Raw genomic sequence first — 20,449 nt, 5'->3', positions numbered from 1 at the left:
ACAGAAAAATCATAAGCTCAACACAGTTGAGACTCTTGAAAGTTTCATCTCAGCATGAAGCTATGTTTTAATTATTATTTTTGTCTGCATTGTTCAGATTGTCAGTGCACCAGATAGAATAAGTGCTTATCCTAGTTAATTCTTCATGAGACTTGTGTCACTGGAAGAAGCATTTAATTTATTATTTTCTTCTTCTTCTTTCTTCATGCCAGTACTGACAGAATTGTGTTTTACAGCTGGATTCAAAGCCTTGCAATATCAGTGGAAAGATTCTGAAGCAAAGGTTTGGCCAGAGCTAATTCCAAAAGACCGGGATACAACCAATGAAAGTCTACAATTAGGGTTAAACTAGACATTTGCTTCATTGTGTAGGATGCAGCTATGTATCTGCTTTCCCTTAAATAATTATAAGTGCAGGAGTGTCTGTTTCTTACTGGGAAAGCAGCACATGGGAGGGAAAGGCTTATATCTTCATTCCCCAAACATTATCAAAAGAGACTTTGCCTCCCTGTCTGCATGGCTAAGAGCGTTAAGGTGCTTCTAGGTGGTTATTTATCATGTGACCAGTGTTCCTCACACATTGAAGTTTTTGACCTGTCCACACAACACAATTTTCATCAATATGCCAGCCTGTATTCCCCCCTTCCAGTTTAATCCAGATTTACACTTTCTTGGGAAAATCCAGTGTTAAAAAACTTTGTTGCCAATAGCCCATTTGCAATATCTCAATGACCTGTTAACCATAATAAGCCACTATCTGGAAGTGCCCATTGATTGTCTAGCTGGATTGGAAAACGTTTGTGGCAGAAATGTGCTCCATTACTATAAATTAACATCTTACTCGTCTTCTGAGGAGTTTAGAGCAGTGGTTTTTTTTGACTCAGAGAAAACAGTATAAGTTAGGCTGAGAGAGACTTATCTGCCCAAGGTTATCCCATGTACCTCTTGACTGAAGAGGGCTTTGAACCAGGTGATTCTTGCATCTAGCTCCCAATATTGCAGTTCAACAGAAAGGCTGTGTTTGTGGGTTGGCATCTTTACCAGCTGCCAGACCCTGCAGTGCCTTCTGCCCCCTTTCTCTGGAGGGAAAAGCCTGGAAACCAGACTGCATCACCAACAGCCAGACACCAGAAGATGCTGCAAATCAACAGAAGGGCAACTTTACTGTCAGCCAGATCTGGAGCTCATCTGCAAATCCTTCTGCTCCATTCTTCTGTAATGACTTGTCTGTTCTGACAAGAAGAAAGGGCTTCACACGCACACACATATCTGTAATATATTGCATGATTGTGCAGACTTTAACTGTAAGCTACTTTGGGAGCCAATCTTGCATGGAATGCACAGAATCATAGAATTCTATACAGTGGTACCTCAGGTTACATATGCTTCAGGTTACAGACTCCGCTAACCCAGAAATAGTACCTCGGGTTAAGAACTTTGCTTCAGGATGAGAACAGAAATTGTGCTCCGGCAGCGCAGCAGCAGCGGGAGGCCCCATTAGCTAAAGTGGTGCTTCAGGTTAAGAACAGTTTCAGGTTAAGAACGGGCCTACCAGGCATGTGTATGAAAAAGAAAGAAAGAAAGAAAGAAAGAAAGAAAGAAAGAGAAAAAGAGAGCAGTATTTTCGTGCACATGCATTTTTCTCCTGGTATACCAGAGTATATTAATGCGGACCATAAAACCCCTAGTATCCAAACATCTACTACTCTTGTACAGGGTTGGCATCTCCTCCTTCCGCCTGCCGTGGGTTTTGTATTAAACAGCTTCCTGACGTTTGGAAATTCCACAGTTGAAGCTTTTCCCTGTCTGCCTGTTATGTGGCTGTTTAAAGTGCAAGAGCCCTGCCAGGGGGGAAAGGTGGTGCAACAACTCACATTTTCTGACTCTCATATTAAAAAATCATGTGTAGACAGAATATTGCTCTGTTGGTCACAGTCTGAAATGTGAAAGTTCTTAATTAGGAGTGTGAGGAGAAAAATGCATGTGCACAAAAATACTGCTTTCTTTTTCTTTTCTGTTTTAAAGAAATGCCTTATAATACATTGTTTAAAATCAGAAATCATACACATGTCTGGTAGGTGTATATATTCACTCTTGGGAAGGGAGAATCCTGTGATATTTCAAGCTGCATGATAGAAACTTTCTATTTCCAAAAGTGGCTTGCCATAGGGCATGGCAGAGATCCAATTTGGAAAACAAAGCACCCCAAAATGCCTTCATTTTGTGGGGAAATCATTGTATGAACCTTTGGATCCTGACCAGATCCCTCCACTCTCTTCCAATTGTGTGTGTGTGTATTGCCTTTATACATAGGAGACGATGCTATGGGCCAAGTGCATAGCCTTTAAAGATGTCTATTTTCCTAGAATGAATGTTTTTACTGTTGCAGTTTTATAGCCCATAGCCTTTCATACCCCTGTGTTAATCATGCAAGTGATATCATAAAAAGTAACTTTCGGTAAGTTTTAATCACATATATTTTAAACCTCAAAGAGTGCTCAGGCAATGCATTTTAAAAAGCCACTAGTACACTGCGGTAGTGTGTGATGAGGAGATGCTACATTTATTTTAAGAGAGAGAGAGAGAAATCTGTATTTCATTTGTTACCCTGCTAACTTCACTTTAGGTAATTGCATTCAGCTTTATTATTGCCCAGAGCAATAACTGATTGTTAGTTATTGAAGTCTGAAATGATTTTCTCATCTCCCAGGGGAATCTGGAGATTTACATGGTGCACAGCAGTAACTAATAGATATAATCTGGTCATAATGTAGCCAAAGAATGTGTTATTTACTTGTTGAGAACATGGATGTTGAACATTCTAACATTTCCTCAAGAAGTGGAGCTGATTGTACTCATGATATGTGAGTTTTGTACATACTGTTCATTGCTTTTTTTTAAGACTTGAAGATACTATCCACCACTGAAAGGTATGTCATAAGCAAAAATGCATTTTGACATATGCACACTTACCCGGGAGTAGCTCCTATTGAATTCAATGGGACTGACTTCATGCTAGACATCATAGGATGAAAGAAGTTTGTGACGCAGTTTGTACTTAAATAAATAGATTTGCATTTTTGTATCAATCAATAACCGACAGTGCAATACAATAAAATTAATATGTTAACATTAGCATTTTTTTATAATTTAGCATGTCTTATTAACACCTTAATATATTAATAAGGATCCATAGCCAATGAAGGATTTGCCATGCTTAAGACATTGAAATCAATGGACACTGAAATCATCAGCCCCACCCATCATGGTCGATGGCCAGGGATGGTGAGAACTAGACTTGAAGAACATCTGAAATATCAGAGGTTCTCCACTCCTGGTGTATAGGATCACAACTGTGCACCTTTCGTTGGATTGTGATCTCATTTTGATCCAGTGCTGAAATTATTTTATTCTTATATCTGTTCATGCAATGTATATGCTACTTAACCATAGTATAACTCCCCTGGTAAACGTGCTTTATTAAACCAGCTTTTCCTCTTCATAAATGTTTTATGACAATATCAATCCATTTCTTTTGGAGATATTATGGAATCCATTCCTCTGTGGTTGCTATGGGGATTATTTATGTGCATGCTTCATGTGAAAGCTAATGAGTATTAATACCTTGAATGTAAGTATCATTTTCCATTCTGCCCTGTATTCATCGCATGCAGCAATGTTTCCATTTCGCTGCAGTTTACTCTTCCGCCCAAAAACTACATTACAGTATTTGTCTGCTGTGACAAAAGAACCTACACTACACATGTTACATTGTCATTACGTTATTCCACCCCATTAATTTCAATGCCAAGAAAATGCAATGCGAATTTCTGGGTGCCGGGAATGAAATCAATTACATATCATTTGTGGAAGGGGCTTTGAGGTTTTTTAACAAACAAGCAGTGTATACATTTTATAAAACATGGCATAAATAAACAAACAAACAATGAATACTGATCATATTCACTAGATTAATATCCATTCTGGACATACAATGAATAAGTGAACGTCTGCAATTTTCACTCCCATTTCTGTTTCTTCCAGAATTCTCCAGCATCAAAAATTTGGATAGAACATCTATACAGCGGAACCTCGGTTGTCAAATGTAAAGCGTTCTGGAAGACTGTTTGACTTCCGAAACGTTTGACAACTGAGGCGCAAAGGGCTGTTGGCAATTTCCATTGAGAAAATGGAAAAACACACAGTGGAAGCCGTTCAACTTCTGGGACACGTTCGAAAACAGAAGCAATTACAGTGGTACCTTGGGTTAAGTATTTAATTCATTCCGGAGGTCCGTTCTTAACCTGAAACTGTTCTTAACCTGAAGCACCACTTCAGCTAATGGGACCTCCTGCTGTTGTGCTGCCAGAGCATGATTTCTGTTCTCATCCTGAAGCAAACTTCTTAACCCGAGGTATTATTTCTGGGTTAGCGGAGTCTGTAACCTGAAGCGTATGTAACCTGAAGCGCATATAACCCGAGGTACCACTGTACTTTTGGGTTTTCGGTGTTGGGGTTCTGAAATGTTTGGCTTCTGAGATGCTCGAAAACCAAAGTTCCACTGTATTTCACACATATACACAATAAATATAACTTTGCCATCGTGCTCTTGCATTTCCTGTACATCCCCAAGCCAATCTTCATTAATAATGCTAATGTTAGAATAGTGTCACTTTTTAACATGTGTAATTGCAAAGGTTTGTCTGTCTTTGCTTTTACAATTTAGCTCTTCTTTGCCTTTTATTACGATTTTCAGTAAGTGCAGGAAAATTGCACCTCTGGAGCACCTGTGCCCAGTGAAGAAAAGGCTTTGTTCTGCCTCTGCAACAAGCTAAGCCCCGTCACAGAGCAATCCTGGAGCCATTTGACCAAAGTAGTTCAAAATAGTCAACTAACTACAAATGAAGTCACCTAAATCAAACCAGGAAGGCTCCAGCGGCTAATGTGACACATTATTCCATGATGGACTGCAGATAATGTACACTAAAACTGTCATGTATTGCACTGAAGTCGTTCATCATGTCAGTCCTCTGTTGGAAACCCAGTCAAGCCATTGCTACACAGGAGGATTTTCTTTTAAAGTCGAGGAAGCCTTGCAGGTTAAATTAAAATTCCTCTTCCTCCCCAGAGCACAGTCCATCTCTACTTTCACATATATCTTCTCATTAACCACCCTGCCTCTTCAGTTGTACAACAACACCAGTGTACTTGTATACTCAAAACACAGGCTATGGAATTCAAGCACAGCACAGAGCTTACTTGAATGGCTGGATAGTTTCTTTCTTCTTATCCAGCATTGCACCAGCAAAACACCCTCTAGCAGAGCTCTTCTCAGTGGTAAAAGGGCAGGTGGGTGTTGTTTTTCGGAGGGTGAGCCGTTTCAACTTGTTATGAAGTGTTATGTGGTAATTTGTATTTTGTATTTATACTTGTATTCGTTGGTTTTATAAGGCTGGGTAATATTCTGTTGTTGTTGTTGTTGTTGTTGTTGTTTAGTCGTTTAGTCGTGTCCGACTCTTCATGACCCCATGGACCAGAGAACGCCAGGCACCTCTGTCCTCCACTGCCTCCCGCAGTTTGGTCAAACTCATGCTGGTAACCTCGAAAACACTATAATATTCTACAGCCATTTAAAAGTGTTTGTGGGAGGGGGGCAATTGTTTTGTTGTTTTCAGTTTAACTATTTACTTGTGTTTTTACCTTGTGTTTTTATCCTGTCAATTGCCCTAAGATCTTGTGATGAAGGGTGGTTAACAAATCTAATAAATAAATAGTAATAATAGTACCCATAAAGAAGGCTGATCGCCAAAGAATTGGTGCTTTTGAATTATGGTGCTGGAGGAGGCTCTTGAGAGTCCCATGGACTGCAAGAAGATCAAACCTCTCCATTCTGAAGGAAATCAGCCCTGAGTGCTCACTGGAAGGACAGATCGTGAAGCTGAGGCTGCAGTACTTTGGCCACCTCATGAGAAGAGAAGACTCCCTGGAAAAGACCCTGATGTTGGGAAAGATGGAGGGCACAAGGAGAAGGGGGCGACAGAGGATGAGATGGTTGGATAGTGTTTTCAAGGTTACCAGCATGAGTTTGACCAAACTGTGGGAGGCAGTGGAGGACAGAGGTGCCTGGCGTTCTCTGGTCCATGGGGTCACGAAGAGTCGGACACGACTAAACGACTAAACAACAACAACAACAATAATAGTATTTTGTTCTTGCTCTTGCTCTGGCCACCCAGATGTGGAACCATCTTGGCTTGTGATATGTCCCCCCCCCCCCCGCATGGATATAAATGTTCATGTACAACCCACATATGAGAACACCATGGTTAAATCAGGACTGAGGCAAAGCTGTCAGTTACACCATCTTGTTTGAATTACTGTACAAGAATCTCTTTGAGTTTGTTCCCTCCCCCCTTTAGATGTCGACATGTTGAACATACTCAATGCATTTATAATCTGCATGCATAGAGCAGTGGATTGCAAGCTTGAGTAATATCAGCCCTGAGAAGTAACTGACCCATGTTAACCCAACTTCAGTTTGAGCCCAATTTTTGATTTGCTAATCTCTACATGAGGATCGAGATCAGTTTTAATTGGTTGAATACCCATTATTTTAGAATGTTCAGTTTTGCAGTCAAACAAAATGGCTATCAAAGTGCACACGGGTTTTGGTAATGTATTAAACTAAGAATGACCTAACTTACTTTCATTTTATTGAACCCTATATATCATGTGACTTGTCAATACTGCATATTCCCTCTAAGACAGGTTGCTTATTTTATATATTGAGCCCACAGACAGGTTTTATAAATAAACTTAATATGCATTAAGCAATGCTGACAGTACTGTGAATAATTTATATATTGCATTACATAATTTAGATTGCAATATCATTATAGAAAACCCAAAGCTATCAAAAATCAATTTTTAAAATGAATCCTTCATTGCTGTCAGAGATGCTTGAAATGTGAACTAGATCCCATTAGTATAAGATGCTCCAAGTTAGTATGATTTTGTATCATTTACAAAAGGTATATAATTATTGACAAAAATAAATATTTAATCACCATTCAGTTGAGCATCCACAGCATCGACCAATGAATAAACTGGAACAGTTTAAAATATGGCCTTGTTCTCTTTACAATATGAATTGTTAAGTCCAAGTCTGACTTTTGAACAAAGTCAACAGTCCTGTTATTTACCTTGCCTTGAATTTATGCATAGCTCTGCCCTTGGAGCAGTTCAACACTGGGGTATTCCCATCCACGGACCACAAAAGGAGTTTGCAAGATCATAACTTGCAAAACAAATGAATCAAAGATTTTAATTGCAATGCCAGAGAGACCATCAAGCCACAGTGTGCTAACCCTGTATGTTGTCATTTGAAACTAAGACAGTGGTCTTATCTTCACAATTGTACACCAGGTAAAGACTTTTGTGGACATTCTAGGTGGATTGACTAGTGTATTATATTAGCAATCATAACATGAGTGGTCTGTAAAAGAGAGGTCCATAGGCATATACACTCTCCAAGAAATTGTCAATAAAACCATGTAAGATTATGTAACCATGGAGCTTATAAGGTCAATAAAAGTTTGCTTACACTGTATATGGAGTCAGCTCTTAACACCAATAACAGACAAGAAAGGACTGTTACACATCTCTACTCTGCTTCCAGTGATTGTTTCTCTCTCTGAGTGTGTCTCAATTTCTGCCCAGCTGCTCCCTCTTTGACTGAATGGGTTGGTTGAGTCATTCATTATGGGCATAAACTATACCAGGCATAGGCAACCCCGACCCTCCAGATGTTTTGGGACTACAATTCCCATCACCCCTGACCACTGGTCCTGTTAGCTAGAGATCATGGGAGTTGTAGTCCCAAAACATCTGGAGGACCGAGGTTGCCTATGCCTGAACTATACACTGAGCATTCCACTGCAAACCTCTTCCATGTAGGTTGAGTGGCAACAAAGTGTGGCAAATTTTGCTTGGTGCATGTAATGGCCTTGCTCATAACATTGCCTTTGTTTTGCACCTGTTCTTCAATTCTACCTTCCAATACATTCCAGCCTATGTCATCCTGGCAATATCAACCTAGTCACCACATGGTCTAGAATAGATATGTGAAAGAATGTCTTCATGTGAATTTTGATGTACACTTAGATCACTTCGCTCCTTACTACAAGCTGCTTGGCCTTCTGAAATTATAAAAGAAGGAACAAGAAGCAAGTTTTGCTTGTTGGTGCTGTCACTGCATTGTGGAATTCCTTACCTAGGGAAACTTTGCAGGCTACTGTGTCACTCTTGAACAAGGCAGACACTTGAGCCAAAATGTGGTTTCCTCTGTCATGTTGATTTAGTCCCCGATAATGTTTTACAAACTATTGCTGTCTATCTGCTCTTCTGTGCAGTGGCAGAGCTTCATGCTCTGGCACCGAGGGGCAGAGAGCAGGGCGGGGCAGAGCTGGCGCATGTCCTGGGAGCATGACACACATCCTGGGGGCATGGCATGCCACCTGTAGGGGGGTGGTGCCCAGCGCAGGTGGGGGGGCAGCCGCAATGGCTCCCCGCCAATTTTGCACTGCCAGGAGCGGTGCGCTCGCCTCCCCCCCCCCACCTCTTCCTCTGCCAGTGCTTCTGTGCTCAGTTGTCAGGCTTCAGGGAATAGGCTTCCTCCTCCCCATGGCAGTAGATAAGAAGATCAAAGAAAGGAACGTCTTACCAGTTAGAAACTTTAATAATCACAGCAAGAGAATAAAGAACACATCTTCTAGAAATGGCGGTGCTCCCAATTTAGGATCACATCCCCTCCGTCCCTGTTAATCTATGTCACTCCTACGTCTTGTAATCTGAGTTTGTACCCTCTGTGCTCTCCATTCTGAGACTTTCTGAGCTCTTCCTGACTTTGGGGAGATCGGAGGAATGATGGCCAACGACTGTGAATCTGTTAACCCTCTCTCTTCCAGTGTTTCTTTTCCAGCTGTTCCCCATCCAGTATTTCCCAGCTTCTGCCTTCTGAACTATGCCCCTCTGCAAGCCACTGTTCCAAATCTATACTGTCCTCCTGCTTCTGGGAAGATTCAGGAGCAGGAGCAGGGGAAGAGGTGGCTCCCACCATTCCTCCTCAGTGCAGCTCTCCTCCAATACCACAATAGCATTTTTACTAGAGAAATCACATTCCCCTCTTACTCAGAGTGGCTGTTTCATTTCACATGCTCGCTCATAGTAGTCACAGAGAAATGTGCACCAGTTGTGGTGGCTGCATATTCTACTTTAGCAGCAACAGTCTCCAGTTTGGAGGAGTCATCTGTCTCAGACTTGGCATCCTACTGGTCATGATGATTATGTACAACCAAAGACCATTGGTGGAGATCTTTAAAAGGAGTGTTCTCTTTTGTTTTAAGTCCTACTTATGGGCTTCTGCTTGGCATCTGGTTAGCCACCCCAAGAACAGCTTGTGTTTTTTATCTGGTCACAGTCTTCCCCACTATGGCAAAATGTATTGTATTATGTTTCAATTATAGTAATTATTTCTAAATTTGCATGTGCAATGTGCAATTTTTATGCAAATCTATATCCTCTTTTGTCCTCTTTTGGTGATTCAGTTCTTGGTTTTTGACAATGTGTTGCTATCCTAACACCAAGGCATAATTGCCTCCCGTCTTCTCTCCCAATGTTCATTTTATTACTGGAAATTGATCTATTAGAAGTATGTATTTAATTGCACCATTTTGGATTAAATAAAATGGAGGTTGCCTTTTTATTTTTAAAAAAAGAGAGCTACAAACATTAAAGGATTCCCCTTCCACTCCAAGTCCCTAATGAATTACTTAGTGACCCATTCAACTGCTAACAAACACAATATTCTACTGTGAAAGTGAGGAAAAAAGCTGTCTAGAAAATTGTCTGTTGTTTTTATTATTGTAAGAACTGGCCCACTAAACTTAGCACAGACTCAGAGGTCTCTGTGAGAATCCCGTGATTAATGAGTTAGCCATTAATGTCGGTAGATTGAACAACTAAAATCTGATTATATTAAAGTGCTTCCCAAACATTAGGGTCACATTAACAGTTTATTGAAACAAGCTGATAAAATTTTAAATGGTCATCTAATTCCCCAGGGCTCCTAATTGTTGCATGATAAATCACTCTGTAGAGAAATCTATTACATTGTTCCAAATGAGAAAATGCAATTTACTGTACCATTAGTGGGGTGGCCAAAGCATTTCTGTTCTTTGCTGGGAGATTTTAACCAGAAGATGACAAAGATTCCATGTGTGTGCTTGCTGCACGAAATATCCTCAGGGTATCAGACATGATAGTAAATTCATATTTCCTAACGAGATCTATCCATGTAAAGTATATTTTATTATTTGTACCCTGCCCATCTCACTGGGTTGCCCCAGCCACTCTGGGCAACTTCCAACAAATATAAAAGCATAATAAAACATCAAACATTAAAAACTTCCCTATACAGGGCTGACTTTAGATGTTTTCTAAAAGTCAGATGGTTGTTTATTTCCTTGACATCTGAAGGGAGGGCGTTCCACAGGGCGGGTGCAACAACTGAGAAGGCCCCCTGCCTGGTTCCCTGTAACCTCACTTCTCACAGTGAGAAAACCACCAGAAGGCCCTCAGAGCTGGACCTCAGTGTCCGGGCTGAACGACGGGGGTGGAGACACTCCTTCAGGTATATAGGGTATTAAGTGCTCAGCTTCAAAAATGTAAGCAAATTAATCCAATTTTTCCTCCCACTCCCACAAGGCTATACATTCACGCTTCTTTACTGGACAGGATGTAGTTCAAAATGAAATACAATGAAAAGTGTATGGCGGTGGGGGGTAGTTCCACACATCAAAATGACTGTCGGAAGTGCAAAACTGAGATTACTTCTGTGTCAGCCAGGTAATTTAAAATATCAGTTTTATGTTCAATCTATATTTAATTTTGCTTAATGTTAGGAAATAGCTTGGAAATTGTATTGGCTGTCTTTTCAGAGGGTGCAAACTGACACCCTAAATGTATCAGGGAAAGAAGATTCCCTTTCCTGTTGAAGATGACTAAAACCGAAGCTTTTTTTTATTATTTAATTGATAGCCGAAGTAAGTACCATTTGAAAGCATCCTCCAAGCATCTTTTAAAATGTCACTGATGGCATAAATATCACAATAACATTTAATTAATGTTAAGCTGGCACATACCCAAGAAAAATACCATAAATGCTGACATTCCCACACGTTTAGTATGGGAAATAAAGCAGCAACTTAAATTAAGGTAAGAGCCATTTCATTAGTATCAAGATTTTCTTGTTCAGACTGCTACAGGGTTGGAGAAGCTGTGTGCCTTCAGATGTTGCTCAACTGCATTCCTGTCACCTTATTTCCACTTCCTGCTGCTTTCTCCCAGGGAAAACTATTCTTTAGTGTTCAATCAGAGCAAACAGCAATTTGGGTTTTTCCTGGATTTCCCATTGTTCTGATCTATCACTAAAGATCGGGGTTTCCTTTGGAAAGGAGCAGGGCTGGGGGGAAACCACTCTGACCCGTGCCTAGAAAGCATGGGTCCAGCGGAAAACCACTCTGACCTACGCTTTCTAGGCACAGCACAAGGAGAATTTTGACAAGGTCTGAGAATTGGCAGTGCAGGTTGGGGCTGATGGGAGTTGGAGTCAGTCGACACCTGGAGGGCCACAGGTTCCCCATCCCTGGACCACATTATGAAAGCTCACCTGTGTAAAAAGCTACTGAAGAAGAAATATTGAAACTGAAATTGAAATACTTTATTGTCACTTGTACAACATGTATACAGTGAGATTACACGAGTACCCCCCCCACTCAGCTCTCTTAGTCTTAACTCCCTTCGTTTACTGACGCACACACACCAAACCCAAAAGTGAGTTGCCCTGTTGTTATCTTTTCATTCAGCAGCCTAATAGCCCATGGATAGAAGCTGTTCTTTACCCTGTTGGTGTGACTAATCATGCTTCTATATCTTCTGCCTGAGGGCAGGAGATCAAGAAAGTGCCGGCCAGGGTGTGAATCATCCCTGAGAATTTTCCTCACCCTCCTGAGGCAACATTCTTCTGCTATTTCATCCAGCGGATTCACAGGACAGCCCATAATATCTTGTGCTGTATTCACCACCCTCTGTAGGCACTTTCTATCAGATGATGTCAAACCAGCGTACCACACCGTGATGCAGTATGAAAGGACACTTTCTATTGTTGACCGGTAAAAGGAGATCATCAAATGTTGATTGAAACTTGTACATGAGCACAATCTTGCTGAAACAAGGCACATTCGTTACAAAAGCCATAGGAATTTCACATAAGAGGAGAAATGGAAGCAACCGGGGGAGGAAAATATCCACGCAAAATATCCACAGAGTTCTAAAGGGTTTTGAGGCGAGAATAATTGAACACATGCCCTACTGGTGTTACGGGTTTGCCTAGTATAAGGTGCAGGAGATCTCAAAGCAAGGGTCCCAGCAGCCATGTTTTGACATAGTCACTCCTGTGCCACCAAACTTGAGCCTGACCACTGTCTCACAATGGTTTTTGCCTGGGTTGTAACACATTCCTGGCCACCTGTGTGAGCACAAGGACCATTCCTGGTCTACCAGGCCCTAGAACAGATTTAAAGTATGCACGGTGGAAAGGGCTAAAGTTACATTGTGCAAGCAAATTCTTGTGCTAACGGAACAAGTTACTTAATGCTACACTGGATACAAGCCAGGCTGATTTGAACTATGAACATAATCCAGTTGGAAGGACACCTACATAAACCCCAGTGACACGTAGACTTGCACAAAAGGATTCCCATCTCCCCTCGGTTGATTGTGCCAGTGAATTGTACCCTACAGTAATGTGTACATTCTGGGTGGGGTAACCATTTGGATTTTTCACTGCAGACACTGACATATCTTGGGCCAGTCCTGGGTGTCAGCAGTGCCAGGCCATGTGCAGCACATGATAAATGGATACCAATAAAAACCACACTTCCGTAATGTTTTGTTTTCTCTGAATATTTATTCCAAATCCTACAGATTCATGGTGCTTTTAATACTATTGTCACCCCTGAAATAAATCACTGTGTGTACTTCCTGTGATCTTTTCAGAAGGCAATAAAACAGATTGTTTTTAATGGCTGTTCCAGCAATGAAAAATATCTGTGTTAGGTGGAAACAACAAATTGGATGCTTTTTCAATTCCTTTTAATGGCGCGAGGATCTTTGCGGCATGCTGTGAAAAATATTCTCTTAATGATAGGCCTGTGGCACAAGTTAAGGAGTCATCAAGAAATAAACGCTCGGCTGTCTGGTTGGCAGCTTGGTGTCCCTTAATTGAAGTATTATAAGATTCTGTGAAGAATAAACCCTCCGGGGCTTTGTAGCTAAATGGCATGGACACCTCCGATGAGACATGTAGATGAAGACATGTCAATAGAATCTTCACCAATTTGCTGTAATAGGAGGGACTGATTAATTTTGTAACCACAACCGTTTCTATTACATAACCTAAGGAATGATTTAGACTTTATCAAGGAAGTCATTCCTGCCTTTTTTTAAAGAGACTCCTGCCCAGAGTTATTCCTTTCCGAAGTTGATAGATTTTTCTCCGAAGAACCTCGGGTTTCGTTATCAAAGGACTTCGGAGCCTCACTCCATTTGCAAGCAAGTAGCATTGCAGCCCAAACTCTTTGTGACTTTTAGGAACTCAGGCACACTTTGGTTAACTTGACATTCTGGTTTTTTTCTTTTTCTTTTTTAAAGTAGCTTCATATCTTCTTGCAGTGGAGAAGCCATTTCTTATATACATTTTTAATGTCCGAAAAAGGAAATTGAAGCAACTAAATCAAAAGTATATAGCTGTATATTTTTATCTCTTCTCTTCCTCCCCCTCCCTTCCCCAGGCTATGAAACCGCTTTTAATATTTTATTATAATTGCCCGTGGACATCTAACATCATTTGGTTACACATAATCAACTAATGCTTTATGTTTCAGGACTGGATTTAATAAAACATGAATTACCCCGTGTGATTGGGGCAAAGCATGCTGAGGTTTCTCTGCATTGTTTTTATACTTGGAGCCAGGCTGCATTTCATATGCAAAACTCCAAACTAAAAGTGGCATTGTTTCCTTTTGTGGTGGAGCTTAAGACAGCAGCCATTTCTTCAGGGTGTGCAGCTTACACAAATAGAGGGAGTCGGACGACACAACTGCCAGTTTCTGTACTCATAACAATACACTCGGCATTGGAGCACCAGCCTGTGTATATTCATTTCTTGAGGACTGTGTTGTGAGGGAGTGTATCTTACACCTAGCACACACACAAAAAGGAATCTTTACTTATGGCCTGTCCCAGTCTCTGCATACTGGTTTTTCAAGTGGTCTCCTCTGGGTTGAGATAAAACATAGAAAAGATGTGTACAGGATATCAGGGGCGTAAGAAGTGGGAGGCGGAGGGGGCTGTTCACCCCGGGTGCCACTGGGGGGACGACAAGATGACCCCTGTTAAGTTGTGGGCGAACATATCAGACGACACAACGCTTCTTCAAACAGCTCTTGTTTATTCAAAGGCCAGAACAGAACTGAACTGAAGAGCTCAGTCAGCCTGCTTATATAGTGCTCCAGAACAACGTAACTGTAGCAACTTTCTAAAACTATCCAATCACTGAACGTCACTTTCAATCCTTCATTTGCATACAAATTATCCAATCACTGAACGTCACTTTCGATCCTTCATTTGCATAGCTATCTACTGTATCCCCTGCTGGCCAAGGGCACGCACACTCAGTATGGGCGCGCTCACTCGGTGTCCGTACGGGCTGCTGCTCTCACGCGCTGTTCATACAGACATCCGTACAGGCTCTTGCACTCGACCGTACGGGCTGCCGCGCATGCGCACTCCATAAAAAAGGTCAAAAACTCTGGGCAATCTGGGGTGTGTGTGTGCCAGGAGGATCTTTGCACCCCGGTGCTGCATAGGCCTTGCAGCAAGAGCACTGGATTGGCTCTGCTGCTGCACCTGAACCAATAGCCTTGATACTTAATCCAAGGCCTGCTGCTTCCCAGCAAAACACAGCAACACACCTGCTGGGATACCAGCACTGTAGCTCCAACCTCCTGAGTGAGCTTCTTCTGTCAAAGGGAAATCTAGTCCGGCATTCCGTTCTCACAGTGGGAAACCCATAAAGCAGGACATGACACTTCAGCCTAGTACTCAGAGACGAGACAATGATAGTCAAAGTAGTATGTGGAACAAGTATATCGCCGAGGAAATACAACTGTCGTAGAGCTCAGTCAAAATTTATCAGTAGACATTTCTTTGAGGAAATTTCTGGGGGGTTTCTTTTTCTCTGTCCTCTAGAAAAAGGCCACGTAGCAGAATTTTCACTGAATATTCCACACCACAATTATTATTTTTCTTGGTGGCTGCCATCTTCCCTCCACAATGCCCTGAAATGATGTTAGCTCCAGAACATTGTGGGGTCTGCAAAATGGCGGCTGGGCTGCCAACACAGCTGCTTCAGAAAAAGCAAAAGGATTAAGGATTAAGGAAGATGCTGCTACTTCTAAAATCATCCATGTTTGTGGTAATCAGTAAAGGAGAGAGTTCCATATTTTAGCTATGAGCCACATGGAGAAATACTTTCATTCGTCTGTTCTGAATCTTCCAACATTCAGGTTCACTGCAGTTTCCCAAGTTCCAGGATTTTTTGAGGAAGAAAAGCTTTTCTCTATCCAATTTCTCCACACCATACACAGTTTCATAGATCTCTATCATGTCCTACGGCCTCTCAGAATTTAACACGATATTTGTGGGAAGAGAAATTGGAGGAAACCAAATTTCTCCACATTTCTCCTGGGGAAAGAGAAATTCTTCAATCGTTTCTTGGTTATGGGCTCACCATTAGCTGAAAAAGGGATGACTTCATGGGATACAACCCATTATCACTACTCAAGGTACTTCATATAACATTCTATAAAGTTTTGAAATTGGAAAGACTTGCCAAAATCTGACCTTTAAATCATTAAATTCTGTAAGGTACTTCTCTTTGGTCTGATTTTAAGTGGCTAGATTTAATTTGGTATGGAGTAACTTAAGAAATGATATCTGTCATATTTTAGTCATTTGCAATATGATCCCTCCTTTTCACATTCACAGCTCATCAAATCCTGCAACTAAAATTAGATTTTCTGATGCTCAAATATTCATTTCGTATGAAATATTCATGCAGTGGGGAGGAGAGAAAAGGGACAAATTATCTTGTACTAAATCCAAATTGATAAACAGGCATCTCTAATGAAGTGTGTATTATATATCTATGTAATACATGAATAACAATTCATATTCACTGGTGTACTTATATAATTCATATACATGCCCAAGAATTCTATGTGGATTCAAAAATATTTTATTTTATTTAATTAGTTAAGTTTTATATATCGTTTAATTGTGTGGGGGGGACCTCTAAGTGGTTTACATAAGTCAATATAGAATATTAATTAAAATACTGATAAAATCAAAAGCTAAAAATAAATTGGCTTAAAGTGCACAACCCAGTTATTTAAGCAGTAAAAATTTCCAAGGTTCTAGCACTTATCAGGGTCCACTTTCCTTTGGAATGAGGTCGCCATACGCTTTTTGCGATTTTGCAATATATGTATGTATTTACAAATGCACTGGAAGGCATTTGCTCACTGGAATTGCTCACTGGAAGGACAGATCCTGAAGCTGAGGCTCCAATACTTTGGCCACCTCATGAGAAGAGAAGACTCCCTGGAAAAGACCCTGAAAGATCGAGGGCACAAGGAGAAGGGGATGAAGAGGACGAGGTGGTTGGATGGTGTTCTCGAAGCTACAAACATGAGTCTGACCAAACTGCGGGAGGCAGTGGAAGACAGAAGTGCCTTGCGTGCTCTGGTCCATGGGGTCACGAAGAGTCGGACACGACTAAATGACTAAACAACAACAACATTATAATTATTATAAAGCACCCTGTGACCCTCAGATGAAGGGCAGTATAGAAAATAAATAAATAAATAAACACATGCAAATCTTCCAGAGCTCCAAATTAGCTCTCTGACCCTCAGACTCAGCTACATTAGTAAAAAAACAACAACACCAGTTTTGAATGTGTTATAAACATCCGACACCAGATGGCAATGAAGAGCAAAAAAAAAAATAATTATGTGATTTTCCATAGTGTTTTTTCCTTTTGTTATGATGATTTAACCTCTGACTTATTTATAGTGTTTTTATCCCCTGAGTGTGGAACTGCCCATCGAAGCATTTACACAGATACCATGAGGACACTCCCAGCCCAGGGAGCCAGGAGAACACAGCAGAAGAAAGGCATAGCTGCTTCCAGAATAGTTACTGGCCATTGTTAAAGCCAGCTGATTTTAACAAGGGAAGGGTTACAAAGCAACTTTTGTTCCCTGCACATCTCTAGGAGATGGTTCTAAGAGATGGTAAAGGCCATCTCCTTTACCTCTTTGATTCCTTTGGCTGCAACAGAGTTGCTGCAGTACGATTGCAGACATTCTTCTTCTTCTTCTTCTTCCTCTTCCTCTTCCTCTTCCTCTTCCTCTTCCTCTTCTTCTTCTTTGGCGATCACTCATAACCAAGTAAGATTGTCTTCCATAAACACGGTTTTAAAAGTGAGTCTGTAAGTGACTGTGGAGGCCAATTCTGGATCCACAAGTCCTTCCACAGTGGGGACATTGGTTTCCGGGAGGGAGTTGCTCATGGTGAAGGTTTGCCAAGCGTGCCTTCCTCTTACCACGTTTCTCCCTTTTGTCCTCAGTTTGAGCATCTTCAAAGTCCATGACACCTTTGGTAAAGACTGTTCTCCAATTGGAGTGCTCACGGGCCAGTGTTTCCAAGTTGTCAGTGTTTATACTACGGGTTTTTTAGATTTGCCTTGAGAAAATCTTTGAACCTCTTCTGTTGACCACCAGCATTATGCTTTCCATTTTTAAGTTTGGAATAGAGTAGTTGATTTGGAAGACAATAATCAGGCATCTACACAACATGACCAGTCCAACGAAGCTGATGTTGAAGAACCATTGCTTCGACACTGCTGCTAGGCCAAGTTCAAAGAGGTACTATTGATATTTAAAGCCCTTAACAACTTGGGACCAGTTTACCTACAAGATGGCCTTTTCCTATATATGCTCACATGCCTGCTTTGATCAGAAGAATTGGCCCTGTTACAGGCACAACAGAATACCCATTCTGCATTTGAACTTGTTCTTGCATTGGTTTAACACTCAATCTGTCTCTACAGGGAGCTCTGGGAATTGTAGTACCATGAAGGGAATAGGGGTATCCTAGCAATTTTCAGCACCCTTAACAAACTACAGCTCCCAGATTTCTTTGTGGGGAGCCATGACTGTTTAAAGTGGTATCATAAAGGTATGGTATGAATCTGCCTGCAGATCAGAAATATTCTATATAATGATGTTTAAAAAATTATAATCTTTGGATTTCCTACCACCACCCCTCCCAAGTTAGTTTGATTTCTGTACTCCTTTTGCAAACCCAAAATCCACACTCTAATTCCGAATTTTGAAATATTTGGAGTATTTGTTTTCAAGCAGTCTGGAAAACTTGCTGAAGTCTATGGAACGGTTCCCATGGACTTTGGTGAGGCTTGGCCCATCTCCATGCTGAGCTCTGAATACACGAGAAAACTCTTGTGGTTACTTAAATAGTATTTTATAGGACCTATTTTAAGCCCTAATAAAAAGTCAATGAAAAATTAAACCGAGAAGTACACTGTGGCTATGCCAGGATATGATAAAGAACAAATAAAATATATATCTTGTTAAAAATGTGCAAGGTTTCTAATGATACACGTTTTCTTAAGGCATGGCAGCACAGCAAAAAGCTATTTAGTATGTAACATGCTTTAATAAAAATAACATGTCTGGCAAGGTCTAAAAGCTTTTGCAGCTGCATGGGGCACTTCTTAGAAATAAAGTTTGTGTTTACACAGGTGCAGCCATATTTAACAAAAAAAAATTATACGCAATGAAAACAGCTGCCTGTCTGTTTTCTTTGGCAAGGCTCATTCCAACTGAAACAATTTGTATCAAACATCTCTCTCTCTCTCTCTCTCTCTCTCTCTCTCTCTCTCTGATACCAATATAAACAATACCCCCAGCCCCCCCAAAAAATCCCTTTTACAGGGTAGAGGTTCCTCCTCATAATTTGTCCGTTAGATAAACTACCAAGCTGAGGTAGCTTGCACTGAAACCCACTGGGGGAGAAAAAGTCTTTGTTTTTCAGGATCTGCCAAGGAAATATCAAGAATGCACTGTGAAAACACAAACACACACAAAATTATCCTGTTGTAGTCACTGCAAAGGATATGAAAGTGGCCCAGGAAGACTAGTAAACTGAATATTTTTGCCCTTAGTGATGGTATGGCATATTACTTCAGTTTCAGAATGGGTGGAGTGGGTGTTTATCCAAAATGTAAAAACACTGAGTCAACTCTCAATTTCTGACTACAGCATAAATGCTGTGTTAATATTTTTCATGTTCTTTTCATATGATGTTCTAGATAAATAAAAACAAGCCAAGATTTCCACTGTCCTAATAACCTGGAGCCCCCTTTTCACTTTTCTGCAGGTATTTACATTTAGAATGAGTCTCCTAGCTCCAGTATTGTTACAGTTAAGTACAAGGCTGGTCTGGAGAATGCCAAATCACTGCAGGAAATGTGTGTGTGTTTGTTTGGAAAAAGAAAGAAAAAGATTCTCTACTCCCATACCCATGAAAGGAAGAAATCTTAAGATATATATTGCTAATACATGATTTAATCCAAACTCCCTTCACATGTATAAAAAAAGAAACACACACATATTGATCCTTGCAGATGCAGCACAAGACTGAAGCAAATGTGCAAATGAAACAAAAGAGAAATCTCATAAAAGAGTGACTTTACATATTTAATGTATATGTGTAAATAGTTAAGGACAGCATCATTTTACTATGGTGCTCATTACCAGTTGTACATAATCTACTAAAAAAATAGAGATTAATGTCCATATATGCTGTCATTTGGGACGCGGGTGGCGCTGAGGGTTAAACCACAGAGCCTAGGACTTGCCAATCAGAAGCCTAGTGGTTCAAATCGCTGCGACGGGGTGAGCTCCCATTGCTCTGTCCCAGCTCCTGCCAACCTAGCAGTTCGAAAGCACGTCCAAGTGCAAGTAGATAAATAGGTACCGCTCCGGCAGGAAGGTAAACGGCGTTTCCGTGCGCTGCTCTGGTTTGCCAGAAGCGGCTTAGTCATGCTGGCCACATGACCCGGAAGCTGTATGCCGGCTCCCTCGGCCAATAAAGCGAGATGAGCGCCGCAACCCCAGAGTCGGTCACGACTGGCCCTAATGATCAGGGGTCCCTTTACCTTTACCTATATTATAGTGGTACCTCT

This window comes from Podarcis gaigeae (genome assembly GCF_964106915.1).
Source record: "Podarcis gaigeae genome assembly, chromosome: 7".
Lineage (NCBI taxonomy): Eukaryota > Metazoa > Chordata > Lepidosauria > Squamata > Lacertidae > Podarcis > Podarcis gaigeae.
This window is presented reverse-complemented; position numbering follows the sequence as displayed.